The 7,500-nt window shown below is 43.4% G+C and overlaps 1 long non-coding RNA gene across 2 annotated transcripts in view; it reads right to left on the minus strand.

Moving 5' to 3' along the window:
- LOC127002703 (uncharacterized) overlaps window positions 1-1,837 on the minus strand; it is a 2,959-nt gene extending 1,122 nt beyond the window's left edge. Inside the window, exons 1-2 of one of the 2 annotated variants that reach the window (XR_007756426.1) lie at window positions 753-1,837; window positions 1-258 (exon numbers count right to left, since the gene is read on the minus strand). The exon at window positions 1-258 is cut by the window's left edge and continues 1,122 nt beyond it. This is a non-coding gene — a long non-coding RNA (uncharacterized LOC127002703). Of the gene's footprint in view, window positions 358-752 lie in introns of both variants that reach the window. The other variant, XR_007756427.1, reaches the window with a different exon arrangement.
- Between the last annotated feature and the right edge of the window lie 5,663 nt (window positions 1,838-7,500).

The raw sequence follows: 7,500 nt of genomic DNA on the forward strand, positions 1-7,500 counted from the left end.
CTACAAGAAGACATCACCAAGCTGCAGGAGTGGAACAAAAAGTGGCTGCTACAATTAAGTGAAGAAAAATGTGAGGTCATGCATCTTGGGAGGGGAAATCCAGCATACCAATACCACATGGGAAACACTCCACTACCCACCACAGAGGCAGAGAAAGACCTGGGAGCATATGTTACCAGGCTACCAGTGAAGGGATATCCAGCACACCAATACCACATGGGAAACACTCCACTACCCACCACAGAGGCAGAGAAAGACCTGGGAGCATATGTGACCAGGCTACCAGTGAAGGGATATCCAGCACACCAGTACCACATGGGAAACACTCCACTACCCACCACAGAGGCAGAGAAAGACCTGGGAGCATATGTTACCAGGCTACCAGTGAAAGGATATCCAGCAGGATATCCAGCACACCACTGGCCCACACTACCCACCACAGAGGTGCAGAGACAGAGAAAGGAGCATATGTTACCAGGCTACACATGGAAGGGATATCCAGCACAGCACACCCACACTCACCACACTCCACCACCCACCACAGAGTGGCAGACCCAGAAGACATAAGGACATATGTTACCAGGCTACTAGTGAAGGGATATCCACCACAATACCACATGGGAAACACTCCACTACCCACCACAGAGGCAGAGAAAGACCTGGGCATATACTAGGAAGGCAGTGAAGGGGGATATCCACACACACACCACACACGGAAACACACCCCACCACCCACAGAGGCAGAGAAAGACCTGGGAGCATATGTTACCAGGCTACCAGTGAAGGCGAAATCCGTGCCAATCGCAGCGGACGGGTTAAGGATCGGAGGGAACTTAGGCTTGAGAACAAAGAGAGGGACAGAGCAGCGAGGAGGAATGAGCCCTCACCTCGCCTCCCCTTGACTGCCGCTGTGGAGGCAAGAACAAAGCCGTCACAGGGCAGGTGTGAGGCGGCCCCGCGCTTTCCAATTAACCGGAAACACCTGCCGAGCGAGGGGACGCGAGGGGAGGGAGGGGGAGAAGGGGGAAAGGGGAGAAATAAAGAAGAAGAAAAGAAAGGGGACACGAGAGAGGGGAAGGGAAAGGGGAGGAGGAATGGTTACAAATAAATAAGAGAAAAAAACAGGAAAATGAATAAAATTAGAAAAAAAAAGGGGATAGATATAAAGTTAAAGGGAAAGGAGGAAGGGAAGAAAGGGAAGGAAAATCAAAGGAATGGGAAGGAAGGGAAGAAGAGGGAAAGAAAATGGGAAGAAAAATAAGGAAAATAAAGGGAAAGAAGAAGATGAAGTAGAGGAAAAACAAAATAAGGAAAGATAGGGAAATAAGGAAGGGAAGGAAGATCGGAGGAATGGGAGGGAAGGAAGGAAGGGAAGAAGAGAGGAAGAAAAATAAGGATGTAGATATAAAGAAGAAGAAGAAGAAGAAGAAAACTGAAGTGGAAGAGGAAGGAATGGGAAGAAGAGGAGGGAAAGGGGAAAAGGAAGAGGAAATGGAGGAGATGGGGTACAGATAAAGAGGAAGAGGAAGAAAAGAAAAAAGAGAGGGGAAAAGAATGAAGCAGAAGAGGGGAAGGAAAGGGAAGTGGAGGGAAAGGGGGAATAGATAGGGATGGATAAGCATGAGGAAGAAGAGGATAAAAGGGAAAGGAAAAGTGAGAGAGAAGAGGAGGAAAGACGAAGGAAGGAAGAGAAAAGGAAATAGAGAAAAAAAAATAAAAGAAGAGAAAACGAACCACAGAAAGGAAGAGAAAGAGGAAGAGGAGGAGGAGAGGAGAGAAAATGAAGATAAGGAGAAGAGGGAGGGAGGGAAGAGGGAATAAATGAAGGGAAAGGAGGTAAGGGGAGATAAGAGACTGATAAGAGAGAGAGAGAGAGAGAGAGAGAGAGAGAGAGAGAGAGAGAGAGAGAGAGAGAGAGAGAGAGAGAGAGAGAGAGAGAGAGAGAGAATAATGAAGGATGAGGTTTGGTATCATGTGTGTGTGTGTGTGTGTGTGTGTGTGTGTGTGTATGAATTACGAATAACGTTCATGACGAAGTTTAATCGAAAGTTATGAGCGAAAGAGATGTGTTAGTGTTGATTGTTCTCTCTCTCTCTCTCTCTCTCAATATTACTTTTTTTTCTTTTTCATCACCTGAGAGAGAGAGAGAGAGAGAGAGAGAGAGAGAGAGAGAGAGAGAGAGAGAGAGAGAGAGAGAGAGAGAGAGAGAGAGAGAGAGAGAGAGAGAGAGAGAGAGATCCGTGTATGTATGACCCGTATGTTAATTTGCGTATAAATGATATATACGATTGTTGAGAGAGAGAGAGAGAGAGAGAGAGAGAGAGAGAGAGAGAGAGAGAGAGAGAGAGAGAGAGAGAGAGAGAGAGAGAGAGAGAGATTACTTGCATTATCTCTCAATCTCTTTATTTATCAATTTCTTTATTTCTCTCTCTCATTTTCTTTGTTGGTAATTTCATAAAAGTTTCCAATCTCATTTTATTAAATTTTCCCACTTTTTTTTCTTCTCTTGCGTGTGGTGGTGGTGGTATTGATGGTGGTGGTGATATTGATGGTGATGAGATCTGTGGTAATGGTGATTTTAATAGTGGTGATGAAAGTTGATGGTGGTGATGGTGGTGGTGATGGTGGTGGTGATGATGGTGGTGATGATGGTGGTGGTGGTGGTGGTGGTGATGATGGTGGTGATGATGATGGTGGTGGTGGTACTCTGTTTTAATTCACACGACAACGAGTATGTAGAAACTTTAGTAAAATAAGCAGGAATTTGGAGTCGGATATATAAAAACCTCACACGGAAACAAACAAACAAACGAACAAACAGGTGGACAGGTGTTTCGTGGCCTCAGGTAAAAAAAATATTGAAAGTTTGAACGATTCGGAAAAAAAGTGGAGGTAAAAAAACGAAAATAAAGGAAAACAAATGCTCGGTGATCCTTTTATTTTTTTTTTTATTGATGGACGTGACGGTAATGACACACACACACACACACACACACACACACACACACACACACACACACACACACACACACACACACACACACACACACACACACACACACACACACTGCGACTTTAACTCCGACTTTAACTCCGACTTCACTCCTTTCCCCTTTCCCCTCTTCTGCAGTACATTGGAAGGTTAGGTTAGGTTAGGTTAGGTTAGCTTCGGTTAGGGTAAAAAAAATGTTATACTCCGACTCCAACTTCAGGAAATTCTAAAGATGCGACTCCGACCTCGACTCCGACTTCGACTCCGACTCCACTCCCGTCTCCTTTCCCCTCTTCTGCAGTACATTGGAAGGTTAAGTTAGGTTAAGTTAGGTTAGGATATAAAAAAATTAGACTCCGACTCCAGCTTCAGGAAATTCTAAGGATGCAACTCCGACTTCCGCTCCGACTTTAACTCCGACTTCATTCCTTTCCCCCTTCCCCTATTCTTCAGTACATTGGAAGGCAAATCAAAACCAGCCACAATACCCAACCACACCACAGCCAGCCACACTACACCACACACCACCCAGAAACACAACATCTCACTTATCATAAAGAAATCGAAGTCGGGGATCTTTGTACCGACTCCACACCCCTGAAGATAAGGAAGCGCTGTTGAGTCCCCGCCCCTAACAGTCTTTACCAACCCCCATCGGATTAGCTGCCACCCAATCACCAGCAACAGAACGGCTATGCGCTTCCTACACCGTCTATAGGGAGCGACTGATTGCCTCACCTGTGTTACCTGAGATGGAAGAAACTATAGTTGTGGTAGGGATAGTGATGAAGATGGTGGTGGTGGTGGAATTGGTATTAATTATAGAGGTGGTGGTGGTGGTGGAGGTGGTGATGATGGTGGTAGTGGTGATGGTGGTGGTGATGTTAGTGGTGGTGGTGGAGTTGATATTTGTTGTGGTGTTGATAGCAGTGGTGAAGTGGAAGTGGTATCATTTATAGAGGTGGAGGTGGTTGTGGTGGTAGTAGTGGTGGTGGTGGTGTTGGTAGTGGTGGTGGTGATGGAGGTGGTGGTAATGATGGTGGTAGTGGTAGTGGTGATGATGGTAGTGGTGGTGGTGGTGGTGGTGGAGGTGGTGGTGGTAAAGGTGATGGCGCATGGGGTCGGCCGAGGAGTGTTAAATTTATGAACAGTGTGTCTTGTCCTGCCCAGACCAACCTTGGCTTACCTCTCTCCGGCCTTACCTTTCGCTTGCCTAAAACTACTTTACCTTACCTTACTTTACCTTACCTTACCTTACCTTACCTTACCTTACCTTTCTCTTGCCTAACACTACCTTACCTTACCTTACCTTACCTTACCTTACCTTACCTTACCTTACCTTTCTCTTGCCTAACACTACCTTACCTTACCTTACCTTACCTTACCTTACTTTACCTTACATTACTTTACCTTACCTTTCTCATACCTTCCCTTCCCTACCATTATATTACGTTACCTTACCTCACCTTACCTTACCTTACCTTTCTCTTACCTTACCTTTCTCTTGCCTAACATGACCTTACCTGACCTGACCTGACCTGACCTTACCTTACTTTACCTTACCTTACCTTATTTTACTCTCCCCTAATCTTGCATTGCTCTCCCCTTACCTTACCCTATCTTACCTTACCATCCCTTACCTTACCTAACTTTACCTTGCCCTTTTTTTGACTTGCCTTACCTTACCTTACCTTACCTTACCTTACCTTACCTTACCTTACCTTACCTTACCTAACCTTACCTTACCTTACCTTACCTTACCTTACCTTACCTCACCTTACTTATCTAACCTAACCAAATTTGCCTTGCCCGCTCTGCTATTCCTCCTCCTCCTCCTCCTCCTCCTCCTCCTCCTTCTCCTCCTCCTCTTCCTCCTCTCCTTTCCTTTCCTACCTCATAAACAATAATTTCCATCACTTTATTTTCTCTCCTTTTTCCTTCCTCCATTTTTTCGTCCACACACACACACACACACACACACACACACACACACACACACACACACACACACACACACACACACACAAATAGAAAAAAAAACCCCAGATGTATTAAAACGATTCTCCTTGTCTGTCTGTTTGTTTGTTTGACGTGTGGTGTTTTTTTCTCTCATGCTTCGCTTTTTTTTCTCCTCGATGTTTTTTTTCTCTCGTTTTAGTCTGTTTCCCGCGTCATAACCTCGCCAGAATTAGCAGCCGTATTTTATTTTTGCTGTTTTTTTTAGTGTGTGTTTGTGTGTGTGTGCGTGTTTGTTGAGCCTCTTCCGGTGTGTGTGTGGGGGGGGGGGGGGAGAGGAGAAGGAAGGGGAGGGGTACTATCTGTGTGTGTGTGTGTGTGTGTGTGTGTGTGTGTGTGTGTGTGTTATCAATATCTTTTGCTGTATTTTTTATTTATAACTTCTTGTAGTAGCATAAAACATCTTCCTTTGTGTGTGTGTGTGTGTGTGTGTGTGTGTGTGTGTGTGTGTGTGTGTGTGTGTGTGTGTGTGTTGCTATGGACACTGCTACAATGGCTTCCTCATTCCACACATTTTTTACATTATTTATTCAAAGCCTTTTTATTTTTTTGTTATCATCTATATTGTTTTCTTTGCCTTTACTGTCTTAAACTTTTCAAACATCAAATATAAACTAAACTTCTCTAACCTCCTCTAACGTAAGCTACTCTGATTTAATTTAATGTATTCTAATCTTTTTTAACCTAAACTATGCCAATCTTCTCTAATCTAAACTATTAAAATTTTCTCTAATGTTAACTCTTCTAATCTTCTAATCTAAACTCTTATAATCTTTTAATCTAAACTATTCTGATCTAATCTAATCTAAACTATTCCAATTTTCTAACTTCTAAACTCCTCTAATCTTCTCAAATCTAAACTATTGTAAATTTCTCTAATCTAAAGTATTCCTAACTTCTCTAATCTAAACTAATCCAATTTTCTCTAATCTAAACAATTCCAATCTTCTCTAATCTAAGCTATTCCAATCTTCTTATCAAAACTATCCTAATCTTCTCTAATCCAAACTACTCTAACCTCTAACCCTCTTCTCTAATCCAAACTACTCTAACCTCTAACCCAAACTTCTCTAACCTCTAATCTACTATTCTAACCATCTCTAACATAACGTAGTCTATCCTAAGCTTCTCCAGCCTAAACTATTCTACGTGAGTGTGTGAGACTACGTTTTCCTTTTGTTAAATTTGCTAAGGTAACGAGCGAACGAGTGTCTGTCTATCTGTTTGTCTGTCTATCTGTTTGTCTGTCTATCTGTTTGCCTGTCTATCTCTTTGTCTGTCTATCTGTTTGTCTGTCTATCTGCTTGTCTGTCCATCTGTTTGTCTGTCCATCTGTTTGCCTGTCTATCTGTTTGCCTGTCTATCTGTTTGTCTGTCTATCTGTTTGTCTGTATCTGTTTGTCTGTCTATCTGTTTGTCTGTCTATCTGTTTGTCTGTCTATCTGTTTGTCTGTCTATCTGTTTGTCTGTCTATCTGTTTGTCTGTCTATCTGTTTGTCTGTCCATCTGTTTGCCTGTCTATCTGTTTGCCTGTCTATCTGTTTGTCTGTCTATCTGTTTGTCTGTCTATCTGTTTGTCTGTCTATCTGTTTGTCTGTCTATCTGTTTGTCTGTCTATCTGTTTGTCTGTCCATCTGTTTGCCTGTCTATCTGTTTGTCTGTCTATCTGTTTGTCTGTCTATGTCTTATTTTCTCTCTCTCTCTCTCTCTCTCTCTCTCTCTCTCTCTCTCTCTCTCTCTCTCTCTCTCTCTCTCTCTCTCTCTCTCTCTCTCTCTCTCTCTGCGTGGTTTATATTTTTTTTTGTTGGTCTTGCAGAATGTTTGTTTTCCCTGCCTCTTGTTTCCTCCTCCTCCTCCTCCTCCTCCTCCTCCTCCTCCTCCTCCTCCTCCTCCTCCTCCTCTTCCTCCTCCTCCTCCATCCTTCTTCTTTTTCTCGTCCTCCTTCCCTCATTTTCACTTATTCCTAGTCTCATCTCCTCCTCCTCCTCCTCCTCCTCCTCCTCTTCCTGGAATTGTCGGGTGTGAATTTTATAACAAAACGCGTGTGTGTGTGTGTGTGTGTGTGTGTGTGTGTGTGTGTGTGTGTGTGTGTGTGTGTGTGTGTGTGTGTTTGTTTGTTTTGAGGTGATGAAATGGCGAGAAGTGTGGAAAAAGAGAGAGAGAGAGAGAGAGAGAGAGAGAGAGAGAGAGAGAGAGAGAGAGAGAGAGAGAGAGAGGACAACAACAATGAAGGCAAAAGAAAAATATTGTGAAAAGGAAGAACGAAGCGACGGGAAGAAAGAAAGAAGAAAAATAAGAGAAGAAAAGAAGAAAGGAATTTAATGGAGAGAAAAAAAATGCTGAGAAGGAATATAAAGGATGACAGAGAGGAGGAGGAGGAGGAGGAGGAGGAGGAGGAGGAGGAGGAGGAGGAGGAGACAAAATTAAGAGAGAATAAATTGGTGGGAAGGAAAGAAGAGGAAGAAGAAGAGTGATGAAAGAAGCAAGCGAGG

The sequence above is a fragment of the Eriocheir sinensis genome, chromosome 24 (genome assembly GCF_024679095.1).
Source record: "Eriocheir sinensis breed Jianghai 21 chromosome 24, ASM2467909v1, whole genome shotgun sequence".
Taxonomy (NCBI): Eukaryota; Metazoa; Arthropoda; class Malacostraca; order Decapoda; family Varunidae; genus Eriocheir; species Eriocheir sinensis.